The sequence below is a fragment of the Staurois parvus genome, unplaced genomic scaffold, assembly GCF_062004578.1.
Source record: "Staurois parvus isolate SC_StPar_1 unplaced genomic scaffold, SC_StPar_1.0 ptg000303l, whole genome shotgun sequence".
In the NCBI taxonomy this organism is placed as follows: domain Eukaryota; kingdom Metazoa; phylum Chordata; class Amphibia; order Anura; family Ranidae; genus Staurois; species Staurois parvus.
In genome coordinates, this window is record NW_028318099.1 from 12,153,061 (window position 1) to 12,175,686 (window position 22,626).

Consider the following 22,626-nt stretch of genomic DNA (forward strand, 5'->3'; position numbering starts at 1 on the left):
GAATTGAAATCGCACATGAAATGGCATCTAGTGAATATGAATGTCCATGTGTTAACATGTGCAATTTGCTGCAGCATGATTTCTAAAGTAGTTCTTGCATTGCTTTTTCTGCAGTTTTGTTGTGATTTCACATACATACATAGAATCTAATGGAAATCGCACTTCAAATTGCAAGGTATAATTGAAAATCTTCACAAGTAGCAATAAAGTCTTCAGACTCTCAGTCACCTGAAATCGTGCTGAAATTGCACACAAATTGCGTGATTTTAAATTGCAGTGGTGTGACCGGTGACTTAGTGTGAGATTAATGTCACCCATGTAACTTAGTCCATACAATCTCTGCAATCCAGGTCACAGGCTTTCAGTTCTTCCAGAACTCTTTATTATTCATTATTGGAACACCACCTTACCTCAATAGACAGTAGCCAAAGCTTTACCCAGAATATATTTTGTTCTAACTTTTCACAGCCCTCCCTCGGACTTACCACGCTTTGTTTTCCTACCACAAGCCCCAGTTTACTGTCTCAGCACTTTCTGCATGATGTGCCAATGACTCACTCCCTTGGTTATGAGAATTTAAACCCACTTTTCTAACAGAAAGACTAACTGACCTCACACCATTTTAACAGATCTGCTGTTCCATAATCAATGTTCTACACTGTAGTGAGGCAATGCAGGGGGGGGGGGGGGCTGCTCAATTAGGTCATTGTTAAATGAAGAAGTGAAAGATTAACATGACCCCCCCACCCCATGGTATTGACTGGTCAATCAGCATATTTCATACAACCCACTGCTACTTTGTCCTTTACTGTCTGTGACAGCCTGTGACATTGTACAAGGACAGACATAATAGATTCCCTGAATAGAACATGAATATTCAGTAAACATGAAAGCTATGCTTTGTCTTCAGACCAGTTGAATTAGCAAAATGTCCCTTTGCTATGGCAAAAGCCTCTCACTTTCCCAACACTGCAAGGATTAACTGGTCTTTAAGTCTAGGGGTGTCAGAAAAAGGAGTAATGATTGCTATCTCCCCCGTTCTGACAGGTTCTCTCAATTTGTGAAACAGGTCCTGCACTGCTGCCTCTTTAGGGAGCTCCTGGCCTCGGTCACACTCCAGCCTCCTCTACATACAATCAGGGCTGCTGTTAGAAACCACAGCGCCCCATACAGCCAACTTGACAGCCCCTCCCCCCCAAAAAAAAACACAGTTTCATATGCTTCAGTTATAAATGAACACAGTGAGTGATTGGTACTGAGCACTCATTGTGTTCATTCAGGAAAGGAAGGGTCTGGTAAATGTGACATGTTTACAGGACCCTTCCCCCACTCTCCATCCTGAAGGATCCTATTGTGTGCTGGCAGCTGCCAGTGGGAAGGAGAATAGGGAAGTCAACAACTCTGTGGGAGTGGGGGCACACAGGGGGCCTGGGCAGCAGGGGGAAATGTATGGTGCACAGGGAGGGTGATGGGTGCGGTGGGGGAACCGATCCCCTGTATGGCTCTCTCTGCAGCAGCTAAAAGCCAGCGGGAGGTAGAGGAGAAGAAGCCAGCTTTCAGCTGCTGCAGAGAGAGCCATACAGGGGATCAGTTCCAGATATCCCCCCCCGGCATGCCGATTACCCTCCCTATCCACATCCAATTCACCCAGCTGCCTAGGCCCCTCCTGCTGGCCTGGGCTCCATACAGGAGGACTGGTGGTACCCCCTTATCCACGGCCCTGCATAAAATGCATAGTTAATAGTGCTGCACCGTATGTGGTGACAACATAGGGCTAACTGGAATGAAGTAGAGAAGGTCTGCATTTATTGTTGCTGGGGGGAATTCTGTTGTGAGGGGTCTATTGTTGCTGGGGGGGTCGATCCCTGCTGCGAGAGATCTATTTTTGTGGGAGGGGTCTATTGATGCTGGCTGCTGGAAGATCTATTGTTGGGGGGGGGAGATTCTGTTGCAATGGTTCTATTGTTGCTGCGAGGGATCTATTTTAGTGGGAGGGGTCTATTGATGCTGGCTGCTAGAATATCTATTGTTGCTGGGAGGGATTCTGTTGCAAGGGTTCTATCGTTGCTGTGAGGGATCTATTTTGGTGGGAGGGGTCTATTGATGCTAGCTGCTTGGAGATCTATTGTTGTTGGCAGGGGTCTATTTATGCTGGGGGGTATTTTATTGTGGAGAGTCTATTGCTGCTGGGAGGTCTATTGTTGTTGGGGGTCTATTGTTGTTGGGGGTCTATTGTTTCTGGCTGCAGGAATCTAATTCACTGCCTTCCTTATTGTCATTCAGAATTCCAACATTTCTTGGCACCAGAAAATTACTCTTGATTCTGTACTCTCTAAAAGCAGTGGTACTGGAAGCTGGGTATGGGGTGGAGACAAGGGGTGACTCAGAATGGGGGAGCACCTGCATATATTCTTTGGGAGACAAAGCCCCGGTATTATGACACAAAGCCACAACCTCTCTGAGAGAGTCACTGAGAGACGTAAGAAGCTAGTGGGTAATTTAGCCCAACCACAGTCACTATAAATAAAATTTAGGGGAACTGTCTTTTTAAAAATAAACTGTCATATACATCTGTTCCCTTTTTTACTGCATATATGGGCAGAAGGGATGGTAAATGCAGATTATATACATTTACACAAAGTATTTCCCTTTTATCCTTTTATGACACTTCTCAGTCACAAACCCCCTGCTGTGAGCTTTAAAAAGTTACAGATGTCAAAATATAATTTGTTTGCCATGTGTTTCCAGCAGTCCTATTTATATAAAACCATTGGCCCATGCATTCTATTTTTAGAAAGTATTTTGCATAATATGAACCTTGTGTAGCACGTGTAAATATATTTGGAAACATTGTAAAATGTTATTTGTATATAAACATGTCAGTGCACTATTCTTGTAGCATAGAACAATCAATAAAGATAATAAAGATACAAGCTGCACTGGTATAAAACCGTTGTGTAGACAGTAACAAAACCTGTTATATATAGAACATGCAAACTTGCTAACCTAGATCAGTGTTTCTCAACCTTTTTCCAGTCGGGGCGCCCTTGAAAAGTACTGTGTGTCATGGAAAGCACGTAAAATCACGCTCATTCCTGACATGCAGACAACTGCTCTGCTCTTTAGGGGTACCCCCATACTTTGACAAGCACAGGGTGTTGTTGGTGTGGTGCAATTTTGAAAAAAGGGTCACGGAGGACTTTCCCTGCATTTCTGAGGGAGGCAGCCCATTGAAATGAATGGGCTTCCCTACACACAGCCACACAGATGTGAACCAAGGGCCTGTTCATCTGTGAGGTTGGAGGGGGGTAAAACCACGCAATTGAGTTGCTATCACCACCGCCAACTGCTGACCCTTTAGCTGCAGAAGCAGCAGCTGGGGGTATACACATATTGTGGCCGCAGCTGGAAGTATACCTCCAGATGAATAGGGTTGAACTAAAACCACTCCGTAACTGTGTGCGCATTGCACGCGGCTCTGGTATGTGGATGCTACTTTTTACGGGGTTAAAACAGGTGGTGAGGAGGCAACATATTGCCTCTTTACCACCTGTCAAATGCCTCTGAAAAGCGATCTGAGCATGTATTGTGTTTCAGAGGTGCAGCAGTCCTTGCTACAATTATGAACAAGTCCTAAAAAGCAGTTCTGAAAGGACAGGAATAGGGGGTCAAGATTAAACGTAACATACATACACACACATATAAAAACAAACACACACATACATTAAAGTACACACAGACTCACACACATGTACACACGCACACACATGTACACACACACACACATACATCCCAATAAAAAGTTACAGTACATTACCTTCCCTCACACAGCTGGGTACTGCATTCTAGGGGGAGGCAGAGAGCACAGAAGCCACGGTACCCCAGTTGAGAAAGGCTGACCCAGATTAAAGTTTGTCCATTACAAATGTAGACCTCTTTTGGGGGGTTGTGAGAAACAGCCCTCCCCAAACAGGACATTGCACTAAGCCTATAGGTAAATAAGAGAACTAGAACCTTTGCTAAGTGGAACTTGGAAGAGGGTTTGATAATAAAGTTGGCAGTACATCCACCCAGCTTCTGTGTCATCTAATCAAACTAATTGGGAGCAAAAGAACTACTGCAACCAGCATATAATATTAGCCATAAGTATATAGATGCACACCAGCGTAGAAATAATACAAGCTGTATATGAGAAAAGATTAATAACAGTACATACATCCAATGTCCAGGTATTATCAGTAAAAGCCTGACAGGAGTCTTACTGAAATTGTGCACATACAGTATACCCGGATATATATATAGTTATTAATAGAGATACCTCCAGAGGAATAATGCAGCAGACCCCTGAGGTTGATGCTGTGCCTGCCTTTGTTTCAGAGATCTAAAGACATAATTTGCAGTCATGGGGAGATCCTAGAGCTGTTGTCCAACCAGCCTGGAGCGGAACTTCTCACCAGCAGGAACTGTGGTGTGGCACTGGAACTGTGGCACTGGAGCTCAGAGTCAGCCTATCTATTCTGCGTTTTAGTCCCTCACTAATAGGTTTTAATCTGACATGCAACCAGACCTCGAAGCTAAGAATCCCAAAGTAGCCACTTAATGTCTAACCTGGTTCTAGCCCGTGCTGGTTATCAAGCCCTAAGCTAAAACTAGCTATAGAATGCTAGACCAGAAGGGACAGGGTTAATTAAAATAACAGGAGCTGCATATAACCTATAATGCAATAAACAGGTTCAACTACAAATATACTGGAAGGTGACCTCCACACACAGTAGCACAGACATAGCTATCTGGCACTGTGCATGTGAGATAATAACAATAGGACAGAAATAATTCTGTCCCAAGGATTTAGATATACACTCAAGTTTCTATGAGGAGTTGTAGTTAGAACTTAGGAACATTTGCACAAAGGACTTTGCTTCTGAGTGAAAATACAGCAGCAGCCCCTGTGTGTATAATAACATGAGTTTAAAATCTTTGTCTTTCACTCTCTCTACTTCCTCCTTAAAAAGGTCAACCCAAGGACAGGAAGAGCACACATAATTATACATAACACTATGATATTAACAGCTAACAGTAGAGGGCAGCAGATCCCTACACATAGATAGTAGAAATGGCAGGAGTGATTCCAGCAAAATTACTAAACCCTTGACAGTAAAATCAGTCGGTATATGCAGTAAAGTATGCTTGTTATATTCACTGCGGAACCTAAAACCTAAGGTGGGGTCTCCAAACTTTCTAAACAAAGGGCTAGTTTACTGCCCTCCCAAAATTTAGGGGGCCAGTGGGAGTAGAACATTTCCTGGTGTAAGTGGGTGTGTCCCCTCTTTGGTATTAGAGGGAGGAATAATGACCCCTCATTGGTGTCAGTGGGAGAAATAGTGCCCCATCATTGGTGTCAGTGGGATGAATGCTGCCCCATTGTTGTCAGTGGGAGGAATAGTGCCCCATCATTGGTGTCAGTAGGAGGATTAGTGCCTTGTTGTCAATGGCAGGAACTATGCTCCACTGTTGCTGACAGTGGGAGGAGGAATGCTCCCCAAGGGCCGGATAAAAGCAAGCAAAGGGCCTCATGCCGCAGTTTGGAGACCACTGACCTAAGATGTTAATCCTCTGCATTGTGTAAAAAGGTTGTTTGATGATCCTGTCTTCTTCCACAGTCCCCAATCCATTTGCTACAGAGTCCTAGGAGGCACTGTGCACATGCTCAGTTTGGTGTGTATTGCTAAAGAGTTTTTTTGGGGGAGAGGGGTCATACAGCCTCATAGGACAGTCAGACGAGTATGAAAACTCCTCCTTCAAGAATAACCAGTGCTCGGCCAGACACTGATAGTCACAAGTAGGGGCGTACTGACCATTTGGAAAGTTGGGCACTGCCCGAGGGCCCGGGGGCAGTGGGGGACCCCATGAGTTGCCCCTGGTACCTTTTTCATAGGCTTTTTTGAGTTTGGACAAGGACACAGGGGCCCCATGATCCCCTATTGCCCGGGGGCCCCATGAGTTGTCAGTCTGCCCCTGGTCACAAGACTACTATATACTGCTGATGAGAAAAGGTATTTAGCAGTTTATATTTACTAAAATAATTCCATGTTGTGTGTACTGTGGGAGACCAGATATAGTGAGTGCAGAGTCCTGGGTTTAGTAACACTTTAACCTAATTTGCTATTGGCAGAATTGCAATTTAGCTGAAGTAAAACCAAATATGCTAATCCCTCCCAAACATATAACACCCCTTCTTATATCATGGAGATAAAGAGGGGGGTGTTCTGTAGTCTAGCACGAGAAAGCAATTTCAAATGTATCTAAGCATAGCTATAGACATTAAAATGACCATATATGTTGCAGTCTAAAGATACAATCTCCTTTATGTCTATTAACAACTATAGACGGCATGGTTTTCCCTGATGGGGTACAAAAGGATTGAATTGTTTGAGTCAGCTTCGAGAAAATACACCATTCCACTGGAAATCTATAGCATGGGTAACCCACACAAAAAACCGCGGGTACACTGTGCTGAGGGGAAAACACAGCCGATCAGTGTGAAAGGAGCCATATGCTACTTGGAGATATAAAATAGGTAAGTAATATCCTTATCTGCCCTATAACTTATAATTAACAATGACAGGCTTACACATCAGGGCAATGCGACAACTCAATGGTATGAATTAATCCCTTTCATTAGTTTACAGTGGTCAGAACAATGAACAATGATTGTTGACTAGATACTGTGGGTTACCATGGACTGCCTTAGTTACATCATATGCAGCCTCTCTACATTTTCTATTACAATACTTCTTCATTAGCAATATCTCTAATATTATTACAGATTCTATTTATTCAGCTGATAAAAAAGCAAAGGAGGACAGTTGAGTTCTGAATACAAAGTAAGAGTAATCCTGTCCCAGCCAAAGAAAAAAAGATGATGGGCAGGTAATTTAGAGGCAAAGGAAATTAATAGTTTGCTCAAAGTGACCTTCAGACTCAAAATTGTAGTGGATGAAACAACTCAATTGTAATTAGACGTGTGCAGTTTGTTTTGATCCAATTTTTTTGTTATTCGGAAATTCGCATGCATCTGAATTTCTGAGTAATGAATCTGAAATAACGAAACAAAATTCGGATGAAATTCGAATCCAAATTGAAGCGAATTCAACTCAAATTGGAATACGAAAAGAATAGAATAGAAAAAGAATAGAATAGAACAGAATAGAATAGAATATAAAATAATAGAATAGATTAGATTAGAATATAATATAAAAGAATATAATACAAAAGAATAGAATAGAATAACAATAGAATGGAATAAAATAAAAATAATATAACTGTCTTTTGAAATTTGAATAGAATAAATGCAAATTTGAATAGAATAGGTTAAAATAGAATAGAAAAGAAAAGAATAGAAAAAAACAGTATTGTATTGCAAAATATTGAATTAGAACCTTCTTCCCTCAGCCAGAACACTGCAGATGGGTCTTCCAGCATGATAATGACCCAAAACATACCACCAAGGCAACAAAGGAGTGGTTCAAGATTAAGGTCATGGAGAGGCCTAGCCAGTCTCCAGCCCTTAATCCTATAGAAAATTTATGGAGGGAGCTGAAACTTCGAGCTGCCAAGCGACAGCCAAGAAAGCATAAGGATTTAGAGAAGATCTGTAAAGAAGAGTGAACCAAAATTCCTCCTGAGATGTTTTCCTGGTAACCAACTACAAGAAATATCTTACCTCTGTGCTTGCCAACAAGGGTTTCTCCACCAAGTACCAAGTCATGTTTTGCTTGGGGATCAAATACTTATTTTACTCACTGAACTGCAACTCAATTTATAACATTTGTATCCTGTGTTTTTTTCTGTATTTTTGGTTGATATTCTGTCTTAATCTTTTAAAATACACCTATGATAACAATTATAGACCCTTCATTTCTTTATAAGTGGGCAAACTTACAAAATCTGCAGGGGATCAAATATATATTTTCCGCACTTTATAGCAAAAAGTAAAAAATATTGTTTTCAGTCTTTTTTTTGTTTATAGCGCAAAAAATAAAAAACCCAGAGGTGATTAAATACCACCAAAAGAAAGCTCTATTTGTGTGAAAAAAAAGATAAATTTCATTTGTGTGCAGTTTTGCATGACTGCACAATTGTCAGTTAAAGTAGCACAGAGCCCTGTAGCAAAAAATAGCCTGGACAGGAAGGGGGAAAATCTTCCAGAGGGCAAGTGGTTAACAAAAGGCAGAGGTAGTCCAGCCTGGGGCGACCAACCTTGACTCTCTCCATAGCTTTAGTGGAGCACTAACTGTAGCCTCCCAGGGACAAGGAGTGCACTTCACAAGATTACTAGGTTAAAAAAGCCTGAAAAAAGAAAACAAATGCTGAATTATCTGAAACATAGGAAATTATGTTTATAATATGGGATGTGACATTGTATGATATCCCCCAAGATATGGTCGCTTGCTCTATTTTTCTAAATGCATTCATTTAAAGCAGTATTGGACTGGTCTCAGCACAACTTGTCAGAAGTGACTCATGCAGATAGCAGAGGAAGGAGGCAGCAGTAGAGGGAAATGGCACTTAGTGCTCTGGATTGAGAAAAATACACACTATAGAGAAATATGCTTTGTTCATATTTCATGTCTGAGGTTTACAAACACTTTAATATGGAACTAAATATTCCTAATCTTTTCAGCCAAAGAAACTGCCATTTTAGCCTCTGTTTGTTCTGCATGTGATCAGTTGTAAGACAAGCTATTCGATGGTTTGACAGTTCGGTTGAGAGCACCGGCAAATGTGAGTTAGCATTCCTGGCATACCTTGAATATGACTGTTTTTTAAATCCTTAAATTGGTTGTAAACCGCAGACATGAAATATGAACAAAGCATATCCCTCTATAGTGTGTGCTTGTCCCAATTAAGAGCACTAAGGGCTTGTTCACACTTGACTTCTTTCCAAACGCACCTATAGAGTTTGACAGGCATTTGGGGAGTGTTTTTAACGCTCCCCAAAAGCCCTATACACGTATTTGAGGCGATTCATAGGAGTTTTCCAAGTGTTAAAACTGCACCACGAACGTCTATAATGAAGTTATTGGTATTAACGCCTCGCAAATGCCCTGCAAATGCCTGTCAGATGTTTGGGGAGCGTCACCATAGACTTGAATGAGAGGCATTAAAAGGCTTCAACTCCTCCTGACTCGACATGAGGCGTCAATGTTGCCGCGACGCTAACGCTTCAGTGTGAACAGCACTGTGTGCTGCCATGTGTATAATTTTAATAGGCACTTGAGGGGCATTAAAAACGCCCCTCAAACACCTGCAAAACGCCTGCTTACAAAGTTAGTGTGAACTTAGCCTAAGTGCCATTTCTGTCTGCTACTACTCTGCTATCAGTATGAATCACTTCTGACAAGTTTTCCTGACACCAAGAAAAATATGGTGACAGAGGAGGGATTGCCAGCAAAGTGACAGCCTCAGCTCTGTTGCTGTGTGAAGAGGGGGTGTATACCTTTCCTCAAATCAGATCTCAGAGCTCTCCTTACCGAGCTCTGCAGAGTGTAACTTCAGCTCTCTGCCCTTTTTTTTCTGAACTCTCAGACACGCTGTAAAAATTCTGCACTTTGAACAGATGTAGAGAAGAGTATACTGCAGATAGACAGGTACAACTTATGTAGGAGGATTTGTTCCATCTCTGTGTATCACCTGAGTCCAGGGTTTACAACCACTTTAAATCAATGGGTTTAGTTTGGCTTTACAGGTAAATCAGAACTAAACCCTTCTATCCTTTAAAGACAAGGAAGCTGACATTGAGGGCTGTGTTTGCAACTGCAACTGCCATAATGCTGCACATGTGATGATTTATGACACCATCATTTGATGGTTTGACAGCTTGGTTGACAGCGTATACAAATGTGACAATTAGCATTCCCGGCATGTTGGGAACGTAACTGTTTTTTGAGACTGTTTAAATCAATGGGTTTAGTTCCACATTAACTATGTAACAGTCCTGTCTCAGTTGACTGCCAAGGATGACACGCGCATGTGTAACAAATATACAAACGTAAACTGACACATAGACTTTGAAAATTGAGAGGCAGTCTGATTTGAGTCTAATTTTGTCACTAAGTCACTTGACACATGTTTGCAAGCAAGTTTAACCAGTCCAGATGTTAACTCTATATAAACCGGACAAATGTAACAGCTCAGCTATAGGCCTGTTAATTCTGCAACAAGTTTGTCATTATTTATGATGCTGAAGTAAACACACCATGTGATCATTAAAAAACTGTAAAAAAAAATTAGTTGAGGAGAGCATGGAATAAAGGAGATATTCAGGGATATTTAGGGCGGGGTGGTAAACAGAAGTTGTATTCATTTTTTTTTCCACCGACAGGTTTCTTCTAGCTAAATGAATGAGATGACACCTGGTCTGATTCATGGAGGTTGTGAGCAGTTGGTGCGCTGGCTGGTGGTGTCTTCCTTGCACCCAAGCATACCTGAGAAAGGAGAAAGCCAGCAGCTCGATCCTCCACAATGATTACATTTATTGTAGCAGGCGAAGTAAAAAAATAATACAAGGGCTTATGCCTTATTGATGGCTACACGCCATGGCCCCCCCACCACTAAACTGCAGTGTGTTTCTCTGCGGATCATAAACGCACATGCGATTTCGCGAGCGTTACCCACCCGCAGATGTGTAAATCTAGGCTTGGTGGGACTCCAAAATGTTTTCAGCTGCACCCCCACCTTACTATTGTGTGTTGGTATTGTACATTTTACACATGCACCCTAGCTGCTAGGCTTATCTTATCTTTGTATAGCCCAGTACCGGTGGTGATAGTGGCCTGTGTTCAGGTGCAACTCTGTACTTTTTTGTATCTACTTTTTGTACTTTTATCCTAGGTTCACACTTTCACATGCAGATTTCAGTGCGTTTTCCAGTTTGCAGAAACCCACTACAGTTCATTTAAAGTGTTATTAAGCCCACAACAGTAAAATCAATATATGCAGTAAAGCATGCTTGTTATACTCACTGTATAACCCCTTAACCCAAGGGGTTAATCCTCTACATTGTGTAAAAAGGCTGCTTGATCCTGTCTTCTCTGATCCTCCCCTTCTTATACAGTCCCCCATATATCTCCCGATAGAACAAAGGTTTCGGGACAAGTGGCACATGCTCAGTTTGCAGAAACCCACTACAGTTCATTTAAAGTGTTATTAAGCCCACAACAGTAAAATCAATATATGCAGTAAAGCATGCTTGTTATACTCACTGTATAACCCCTTAACCCAAGGGGTTAATCCTCTACATTGTGTAAAAAGGCTGCTTGATCCTGTCTTCTCTGATCCTCCCCTTCTTATACAGTCCCCCATATATCTCCCGATAGAACAAAGGTTTCGGGACAAGTGGCACATGCTCAGTTTGGTGTGTATTGCTAGAGAGCTTTTTTGATTCTTGGGAGAGTACATGTGATCAGCACAGGGCCAATCAGCAATGTCCAGACAGAGGTCAGGGGTTCTGCATCCTTCTAGAACAGAAAGAAAACCCCTCCTACAAGCCTTAACCAGTGCTCTGCTGATCACTGAGAGTAGTCAAAAGACTGCTCTAACTGCTGATGATAAAATGTATTTAGCAGTTTATATTTACTAAAATAATTGCATTTCCATGTACCATGTACTATGGGAGATGATATAGAGGGAATGCAGGGCCCTGGGTTTAGTAACACTTTAATTAAAAAATACCTCAGTCAGCAATTGCAAGTTTTTATATCCCTTTGAGCAGTAATCCATGCTTTATAGATCCCCGGTCTGACCTTGGCTTGTTCTTACGTATTCTACCTTTCCTGACTACTTGTATATGACTCCCTCTTGTTCCTGACCGTGCTTCCGCTTCCCCTGCAGCCTTGTAGGGAGAATGAAAACTACAAGATTTAAGCAGTGCTGTGCTGAACACTGATAGAAGCTACAATACTGCTCTAACTGCTGATGAGAAAAAGTATTTAGCAGTTTATATTTACTAAAATAATTGCATTTCCGTGTTGTGTGTACTGTGGGAGACCAAATAGAGTGAATGCAGGGTCCTTGGTTTAGTAACACTTTAACATGATTTCCTATAAAGCTAGTTCACATTTGTGTGTTTTGAGCTAGTGCAGATTTTTTAAAGGGTCACGGACTTTTTTCCTGCAGCAGATTGCGTTTTGCCTGTAATAGACTTGCGGAATAGACAATAGAACTGCACAAAAAATGCAAGTATTGCTTTTTTGATGCGCTTTTTATGCATTTTGCATGTTGAGTTTTGTGTGATTTTAAGCTGGTTGTTAAGGAGCGGGCAGCCGCCGGTGTCCTTAACAGCCAGTAAACAACACAGTTGTTAAGGAGTGGGTGGGCGCCGCGTCCTTAACAACCTATGAGTCATCAGCTGTCAGCTGGGTTTCCCGGGTGACCTTGCCCCTTGTGAAGTTATCGACTGGGGCATGCTGGGTTGATGATGTCACAAGAGGACGGGGTCACCCAATGATGTCACTGGGTGGCTCCACCCCTTGCTAATTTAAGAGCTGTAAGACGTCAGGAGCGGAGCTTTTTTTTCTTCGTGTCAACTGCTACAGTAGCGTTCATCATGATTGACGTTGGATCTACTTTAGAGGGACAATTTTTTTTAACTTTTTTAATAAAGGACTTTTTTGGTGAATGAGTAGGGTACCCCACACTCATTCACATGAGGGGGGTGGGATCTGGAGGCCCCCTTGAACCCCGCTGAAAGCTGATGACTTATCGATTGTTAAGGACGCCGGCGGCTGTCCACTCCTTGACAACCAGCTAAAGTCACACAAAGCAGAAAATGCAACATGCAAAAAAAAAACACATCAAAAATGGGTGTGAAAAAAACACAGAATGTAACTGGAAAATGCATCAACCGCAATCTGCATAATCTGCATAGATGCGAATTTAACCTTATGTATTATCAGATTTTTGCACACTATTTTTTTACCATGATTTTTATTTATGTGTAAAAATATGCTGCACTGATTAATATATAAAAAAAATAACATAAAACACCAAATTATAATTATAATCCAACATCAGCACATAACTGTGATACAATTCACCAATAATGATCAAGTCCACATAGACAGTTCAATTCAATGAGATCAGATTGTGTATACCTCCACCAAAGCCCTATTGGGCACACACTCACCTTATGGATTGATCCTTATTACATAGGTCTTATTGCATCTTTAATCAAATTAATCAGACTCCATAAACCCAGTTTTACATACCTGGTTGGAGGCCGAGGTGATGAGAGGGCTTCCCTTGCAGCTGATTGCTGAGCGCCCATGGAAGAGATGAGAGAAGTGCTGGGCTTGCCAACTGTAGGTTACTGGCTGAGTCAGCTGTGATATGGGACTTCTCAAGATGGAACTGGGCTGGAGTGGCAGCTGAGGAAAGGTGGCACCCGTGGGATTCAAGCAGATCAGACTGGAAGAGACATAGTGAGGAAGAGAGCCGAGGTCATACACAGCATATCAGGCAGGAGGGGAAGCGGAAGCACGGCTAGGAACAAGTGGAAGTAATACACAGGTAGTCAGGAAAGGCAGAGTCCGTAAGAACAAGCCAAGATCAGACTGGGGATCCATAAAGCATGGACCCTGCATTCACTCTATCTGGTCTGCCACAGTACACGCTACATGGAAATGCAATTATTTTGGTAAATATAAACTGCTAAATACATTTTATCATCACAAGAGCAGTCTTGTGACTTCTATCAGTGTTCAGCAGAGCACTGGTTAAAGCTTTTAGGAGAAGTTTTCTTTCTGCTCTAGGATGATGCAGAACCCCTGACCTCTGTCAGGACAGTGCTGATTGGTCTTGTGCTGGTGACATGCACTCTCCCAAGAAAAAAAACACATCTCTAGCAATACACACCAAACTGAACATGAGCAGAGTGTCTTCACAAGATATGTCTTATAAAGAGAAAAGAGGGGGGCACTGGGGTGGATCAGAGAAGTCAGGATCAAACAGCATTTTTACACAATGCAGAGGGTTAACCCCTTAGGTTCGACAGTGAGTATAACAAGCATGCTCTACTGCATGTATAGGCTGATTTTACTGTTGTGGGTTTAGTAACACTTTAAGAAAAAATAAATGCACTCACATATTAACCAAATTAAATCACCTATATCACTTTAAAACCTTTCCAATGCTGCTCTGGTGGCTGAATCTTACATCAACAATATACAGATGCTGCCATCTGCATAGAAACCTCTCTCTCTTGCAGAGTGCTACCAAACCAAGCTATACGCATTTCGTTGTTCTGACGTCAACAGGGGCACCAGGAAGTGAGCAGGAAAAGGTGACAATGCTGCAGATGAGCTGAGTAAGTGTTGTCTACCTGGAAAGAAAGTGTCTGTTGATCTACCTTACTGATATGAGTTACTGAAATTAGGACACAGTCAAACATAACTGGGTTAAATGTTTGGAATTAAATGCACCCTAGAGTTTTTGTGGAGATTAAACTTTTTTTTTAGTGTTGGGAAGAATATGAAAGGTTTGGAATCTCTGTCGGGTTCTTATTTCTGTCTTTGTCCCTGTTGGTAAGATTTACGCTCACTTTCTGTCCTGTGAGAAATGCCTTGGGTACAAAAAAATGATAGGAAATCTGAAATGTTTGAGTTGTTCCAGGAACAACAGTTGAGGGAAAATGTTCCAATGGATAAACCGGTTCTGCTGACATTTTCATATTACAAAAATATTCACACCACCATTGTTAGTTAAAGTGTTTAAAGGCACTTTAAAGTGTTTGTAAAGCTCAAACCTTTTCTTTAGTGTTGGATAGAATGTGAAGGGTTGGGAACCTCTGTCAGGTTCTTACTGATACAGTATCTGTGTTCCCGCTGAGGAGATTCACCCTCACTATTTGTCCTGGTATGCATTGTTATGGGTACAGAAAATGATGGAAAATCCAAAATGTTTGACTTGTTCCACAAAACAGAAGCTGAAGGAAAATCCTCCAAAGGGTAAACCTGTCTTACTGACAGCTGTCATTGAGTGGATATCGCCTTTCTTTGGAGAGACCTCCTGTTACTTCATGCTGGGTCTTTGGGACAGGAAGTGATGAGAAATCTTTCTGATGGGCAAAGATAAAAAAAGCAAAACAGCAGCAGTCTTAACCATTGTCTACTCTATCCGAAAACAGTTTTGGCTTTATATACACTTTAAAGTGGTAGTAAAGTCTCTTTCTTTATTTACAAAAATGGTCCCCTGTGCAAGCTCAGGTTATAACATGCTACTACCTGGTCTCCTGCAGCTTCCATCTTCACCCCGTCTTACTTCCGAGTTCCTAATCTTCAGCCACTTGGATGTCTGGGCCACGGGTGAAATCACTCTCATGCATGCACATGGTAGTCACACCCCCATGGCGCATAGAGCGAGCTGTAACCATGGTCTGAGCTGCGCATGTGCGACTTAGATCACATTACCCGCTGACAGGCAGGGGTGGGCATTTATGACAGAAGAGACCACAAGAGTCTCTTCTGTTGTAAAAACCCTGCCTGTCAGCAGATTTTCCATTCCAAGACTTTACTACCACTTTAAGTAGTTAGTAATGATCTTTTATACCAATGAGCTGTGGTACATTGTTCTGGTAAGAAGTTTTGCATGCCATGTTTATAGTGCATTGACCTGCATTTGGGAGTGTTTAAATATGCAACACAAATTGGACAACTAAGGGTCCAAGTGCCTAGATAGTCCACCCACCTATTAATCTTTCATACTCCCCAAATGTGTAGAGTTACCCATGTCATTTTCAGATGCAGAAACTGGTATATTGTAGAACTTGGAAAACAGTCACAACAACCCTACGGGGAGAACACCCATCCGGAAACTCACAGACAATGCAGCAGAAAGTCAGCGGTAGTAGGCCTGAGCGGTAGTAGGCCTGAGCTGCAGAAGGCACCTGGTGAGGGAGGAGGAGTGTGCTTTAGCTTATTCAACCCAAGAGAGAGCTTGGGGAAATGTAGACTTAGGTCTTATGATTTCCCTGCTGCTTCAGAACCTCTCCCTACCACTAGTGATGTCCCTGACAGACAGGGTATCTCTCCCTACACTAGCCACTTCACAAAAGCACACGAAACCCTGGGGGCAGGGACTTGAAAAGTCTCTGCTTGACCCAAGATGGCTGCCAGGGTCACCTGGATGCTGCATAGTCAACCAGAACGCTGCTCCATGAGACAGAGGAAACCATAGCGAAACCAAGTTTCTTTTGACTTCCTCTCCAGCTGCAGTACAGCTCTGGTCGAGCGCCACCTACAAACAGCAGACCACACCTGCCTACCAGCTTGTTATCGTATGTCTGACTTCCGGTGGAAGGACGTACATCAAGCGCATTATTCTCTATGTGCGTTGTATATCTTGTGGCCTCTACCAAGCTGTTGGTTATACAATGCTGTACATAAGCAAATCCCTTTTTTTTCTTAGTTTATTATAATACCTGTATTTGTATTGTAAAATCTCAATAAAAATTGATTTAAAAAATGCAGTACAAAACATATAAAATGTATGTCAATGCAATGTCCATTGATGTATTTGTCTTGGCGTGTACAAATCCTCAGGCCCTGTTCACATCTCATGATTTGGGAGCAGACTGTGATTCTGCCCACGATCCTAAATCGCATGACAATCACAGCACAACATGCTGTGCATGTTTGGGTGCCACTACCCTTCAATGGCACCCCAAATACGATGTGACTCTGCTGCAGTTGTCGTGCGACAGGATGGAGTGGCAATCGCAGCAAACCACACTTTTCAAAATCACATGAAACTTGTTGCCCAAAACGGAGCTTCTTTTCAAATGCGCAAAAGTGAATGGGCTGCCCTATGTGACACACGAAATCACGTGACAATCGCCTGTCAAATCATGTAGCATGATTGCTTGTTCTGGTTACACTAAAGTATGAATGTAGCCTCAGACATGATGCTGGTGGGCTGGTGGTTATACTCAGAGAGATCACTTAGATCGAACCCATTCATATAATACAGGTATTGAGCATTGTACAGTCTGTCCTGAATAGAGAAGTGTTTATTGAAAAGACTGCCATAAACCCTTATCTAAATTGCAACAAATAGGAGGTTTATCAGTGTTTTCTCACTAATGGTTAACATGATAACATGCATAACCTGTGCTATAAATATTTTTTTATTTATATTGGACTTAAGGGAACAAGTCAACACTCTTACCTGTTAGGCACAAAACCCTCCTCTGTGAACCCCCTTGAAACTGGCTCCACTTGAGCACTAAGCATTTGATTTTCTTTGCGTTGGAATTTAACTCTACCCACGTGACATCCATCTGTTTAATGTCAATGCCTCAGTTGCACGTAAGGTTTCTCTTCATGGACAAGTGGTCAATGGAAAGGTAGGACTTTGTCTAAAAGTCAGAGAAGACAAGCCCTTAGTAACAAAACAAAATTGCTTTCAGAAAGATAAACATGAGAAGCTTTTCTAACCATAACAAAGGTTAGCCTGCTTGTAAACCTAAACTCTGGAAATAACTCAAAATTACAACCAAAACCTTACAGGGGGTCTACCCCAGTACTAAGAGGGTGAAATATGAATTTTTGCCTAGGTTACATTTAAATACAGTTTTGTTTGCCTTATCCTTGCTTCTTTAGGCTTCCTCCTCTCTGTGTAACCCATCCCCTGAAGCCTCTTCTCTTCAGTGTTACTTTTTCCTTCCATCCAGTTTTGCATTGTAAGTGATGACCCCCAGGGCCATCCATACCCCAGACCATTGGAGGAAATAGTAGAAGGGTAGTGTGCCTGCTACCAGGTAAGCAAGGCATATGGTATGTAAAGCTGCATTTTAATGGTACCCCAAACAGAAAAACATTCTGGATTCTTTCTTAGATACACAGAATATAACTGGATACTAACATTTATAGGTAAAGTTGATCCAGGGAATATCCAATTGCCTCTCGGGGGATCAGGAAGGATCTTTTTCCCTGCAGGAGCAAATTGGAGCATGCATTGCTGGGTTTTTTTTTCCTTCCTCTGGATCAACTGTGGGTATAGGATTATAACTTTTTTTTTTCTATGGTTGAACTGAATGGGCTTTTGTCTTTTTTCAGCCAGACTAATACAGGCCATAGATGGGTCGGATCGTTAGTGGGATATTTGTTCGGCCGTTTTTCGGTATTTTGGCCGTTTTTTTTTATCAGTTAAGTTGGAAAAAAAATCGGCCGATTTTGCCGATCGGCCGATTTTCGCGGCAATGATGGGCAAATCGGCAGATTTTTTACCGATAAAAAATCTGCGCATGAGCAGTGACCTGCAAGAGGAAGACAAAAAGAAGAAGAAGAAGAAGAAGAGGATGATGAAGAAGAAGATGAGGATGATGATGATGAAGAAGAGGATGATGATGAAGAAGATGAGGATGATGATGAAGAAGAAGAAGAGGATGAGGATGATGATGATGAAGAGGATGAGGATGATGATGAAGAAGAAGAGGGTGGTGATGATGAAGAAGAAGAAGAGGATGATGATGAAGAAGAAGAGGATGATGAAGAAGAAGAAGAAGAAGAAGAGGATGATGATGATGAAGAAGATGATGATGAAGAAGAGGATGATGATGAAGAAGAAGAAGAGGATGATGATGAAGAAGAAGAGGATGATGATGAAGAAGAGGATGATGATGATGAAGAAGAAGAGGATGAGGATGATGAAGAAGAAGAAGAAGAAGAAGAGGATGATGATGATGAAGAAGAAGAAGAAGAGGATGATGATGAAGAAGAAGAGGATGATGATGAAGAAGAAGAAGAGGATGATGATGATGATGAAGAATAAGAAGAGGATGATGATGGTGAAGAAGAAGAAGAAGAAGATGATGATAATGAAGAAGAAGAAGAAGAGGATGATGACGATGAAGAAGAAGAAGAAGAAAAGGATGATGATGAAAAAGAAGAAGAAGAAGTAGGATGAAAAATAAGAAGAATTCCAGTACGGCAAAAAGTGTCCCTGCAGAGAGCTCCGCTATTTCTTTGACAGTTCTTTGACATTTACAGCGGTTGCAACATTGTATCTATTTGTTTCCGAATAAAACATCTGTATCCTAAATGGAAACAAATAGATACAATGTTGCAACCGCTGTAAATGTCAAGGAACTGTCAAAGAACTGTCAGAAATAGCGGAGCTCTCTGCAGGGACACTTTTTGCCGGCTGTAGACGGGATGAAAATCGGCCGATTTTTTTTACCATTGATGGTAACGTCGGCCGCTTGAACGACCGATTTTTAGTTTTTTAAAAGAAAAATCTGCCGTTTTTCTCCCCGGCTATGGCCTGCATTACTCTGTAACTATGTAAGAACATTTAACCTCTGCTGAGTAGGGGAAATCCCACTGCAAGGGCAGTTTTGAATTTTTCAGGTTAAACCTGCTCTTAGGAGTTTCATTTTCAAAGTTAATAATGGCCCATCTACAGCCCAAATATAATTTTTATTTTAGACTGGAAAGGGTTTAGAATCTGTCAGTTTTTTTTATTGCTCCCTGGGACCCCATTTGAGACCTCACTTTTATCTGTTCCCTTTTTATGCCACTCTAGACCAAATATAAAGAAAATAGGAGTCACCAGAACAGAAAGGCATTGGCAGACATAACATCCTCACAGAGGCTTCCTGCTTCATCCCCATTGGAGAAATTTCACATTGCTTTCTGTCCCTTTGATACCATATCACCAGGCCCAACCTGTGTTCTGGATTTGTGACCCATCCCAAAATGAACCAATGATGCTAAGTCCAGGGTAAGCAAAACTGACCTTCACATGTTTATGACTTGATCATTTCTCTTAAAGTAGAACATTGGTCAGCCTAGGCGTAGTACCCATTCACCCCATAGATCCTAATAGAGAACTCTAGAGGTCAGCTGAAGCTGTCATTTCACTTCAGGGTAGGATTTTTGACACATGGGCACCAGTCAATTTTGGAGCGTTAACAGGGTTTAGTAAGGACCAATAAACTTCAGGGATAGAGGGGTGGGACACAGGATACCCAAATGAACAATGAGCAGACTCCAAAAATTCCTACTTACAGCTGATAGAGAAAAAAAGACTTTTAAACCAGATTGGCACTCTTTATTCTCTTGATTGTAGGCAGTAACAGCACTCAAATAGTTTGACAAGACACCAGACTTCCTTTAGTTTTTAAACATTCACCTTTCTCTTCATATCACATTTTGAATTTAGCTTTGCTCCTCTCTGGTAATAACTCTGACCAAGCAGTGCAAGCTTCTGGCTCTAGCCTTGGGCCTACTTGTCTCAGGTACATATGTCCTCCCTAGGCATCAGGCCTGGGAGGTCAGGAACAACAGCACAAACTTCCCATTTAGAGCCTGGGAGTCAAAAGAACCTCCAGGTGTTTTCCCTAAATATGTATGACTTTCCCCAGGATGCACTACTGGCTATAAAGTAATTCAGGTGCGTAGCCTCCATGGTTGCAATGTGTTTCAGGTACACAGTCCCCAAGGGGGGGTAGGGAACGTTTTGCTTTCACACACTGCACAATACGTATGGGGAATAAAATGACACTAAATAATATTCCTATTCTCCCAAAATAATTAATATACATGCGCACACATCTCTGCTTGCACCCCAACATGTCCCTAATTTTAGGCCCTTAACTTCTTTCTCCTTCTGTGTGTGTGTACAGCATTGTAGTACACCCCTAAACTCTGCACTTTGTATGTAGTGTGGCCTTGAACTTTGCACTCTGTGCGTAGCACAGCCCTGAACACTGCACTCTGTGTATAGGGCACCCCTGAACTCTGCAAAAAATATATACAGTGGGGCAAAAAGTATTTAGCCAGCCACCAATTGTGCAAGTTCTCCCACTTAAAAAGATGAGAGAGGCCTGTAATTGGCATCATAGGTAGACCTCAACTATGAGAGACAAAATGAGAAAACAAATCCAGACAATCACATTGGCTGATTTGGAAAGAATTTATTTGCAAATTATGGTGGAAAATAAGTATTTGGTCAATATCAAAAATTCATCTCAATACTTTGTTATATATCCTTTGTTGGCAATGACAGAGGTCAAATGTTTCCTGTAAGTCTTCACAAGGTTGGCACACACTGTTGCTGGTATGTTGGCCCATTCCTCCATGCAGATCTCCTCTAGAGCAGTGATGTTTTGGGGCTGTCGCTGGGCAACATGGACTTTCAACTCCCTCCAAAGGTTTTCTATGGGGTTGAGATCTGGAGACTGGCTAGGCTACTGCATCCGACGCTTTGCATTGCACTTGGTTATGTAAGGCTTGGATGCAGCTGCTTGACCATGGAAACCCATTCCATGAAGATCTCTCTTGTTTTACTAACGTGAAGGCCACATGAAGTTTGGAGGTCTTTAGCTTTTGACTCTGCAGACAGGTGGTGACTTCTGAGCACTGTGTGCTTCAGCATTCACTGGTCCTGCTCTGTCATTTTACATGGCCTACCACTTCATGGCTGAGTTGCTGTTGTTCCACGTTGCTTCAACTTTGTTATAATACCATTAACAGTTGACTGTGGAATATTTAGTAGCAAGGAGATTTCACGGATGGACTTATTGCACAGGTGGAAACCTATCACGGTACCACGCTTGAATTCATTGAGTTCCTGAAAGCGACCTATTCTTTCAAAAATGATTGTAGAAGCAGTCTGCAAGCCTAGGTGCTTGATTTTATACACCTGTGGCCATAAAAGGTGATTGGAACACCTGAATCTAATGATTTGGAGGGGTGTCCCAATTTTTTGGCAATATATCATGTATATATATATATATATATATATATATATATTTTTTTTTTTTTGTCCTTTGTGTATATTAGCATTAAAATAATGAATGTACTGAAAATAGTGTACCAGTCCATTGTTTCTCATTTTCTGTATTTTGTAGTAATGGGGACAATTCCTCTACAATCCTGTAATCTATTTTTCCTGCCTCCTTGTATTGTCCTCTGTGAACTCCTGAACCTCTACTTTTTTCCCCTCACTTTCGTTGGATCAAGCAGTACATGGTAGTATTGGTCATGTGCACTGCTGTATGAACATGACAAATTCCATAGTTTATACTCAATCTCAGAAGTGAGCAACAGAAGATGGCTATGTTCCTACATACAGTAGGAGCATGGAAAATGAACCTAGTGATCCTTTCACAGGAAGTTGGATCACAGCAGCAAAAAAAAGAGGAATGTGGAGTTTTGGATGAGGCTGAGAAGGTCTTTTTAGTTAAGAATACATATTAAAGTGGAGCTCCACCCAAAAGGGGAAGTTCCGTTTTAATGCTTTGTCCCCTGCTCCCCATTAAGGATTGGCACCTTTGGGGAGCGGGCACCCGAATTTGACAGGTACCCACTCCCACTGCGATCGCCTAGGCGATCGGAAGTGGTATTTGTTCTCCCCTCCTTCCCTGTAGTCTTCTGGGACACGTGAAAGGTCCCAGAAGACTACGGGACCATTCACAAAGTGCAGCGCTTCTCGCGCATGCGCAGTGACTCCTGAACTTCGCATCACTTACTACTGACCTTTGCATCACTACTGACTCCTGAACTCCGCATCACTTACTAATGCTCTCTGATCTTTGCATCACTACTGACTCCTGAACTTCGCATC

General features: G+C 41.9%; 1 long non-coding RNA gene across 1 annotated transcript in view; it reads right to left on the reverse strand.

The window, feature by feature from the left end:
• Positions 1-17,406, reverse strand: part of LOC149457792 (uncharacterized) — a 31,957-nt gene extending 14,551 nt beyond the window's left edge. The window contains exon 1 of the long non-coding RNA XR_016313558.1: positions 17,224-17,406. This is a non-coding gene — a long non-coding RNA (uncharacterized LOC149457792). The remainder of the gene's footprint in view (positions 1-17,223) is intronic.
• Between the last annotated feature and the right edge of the window lie 5,220 nt (positions 17,407-22,626).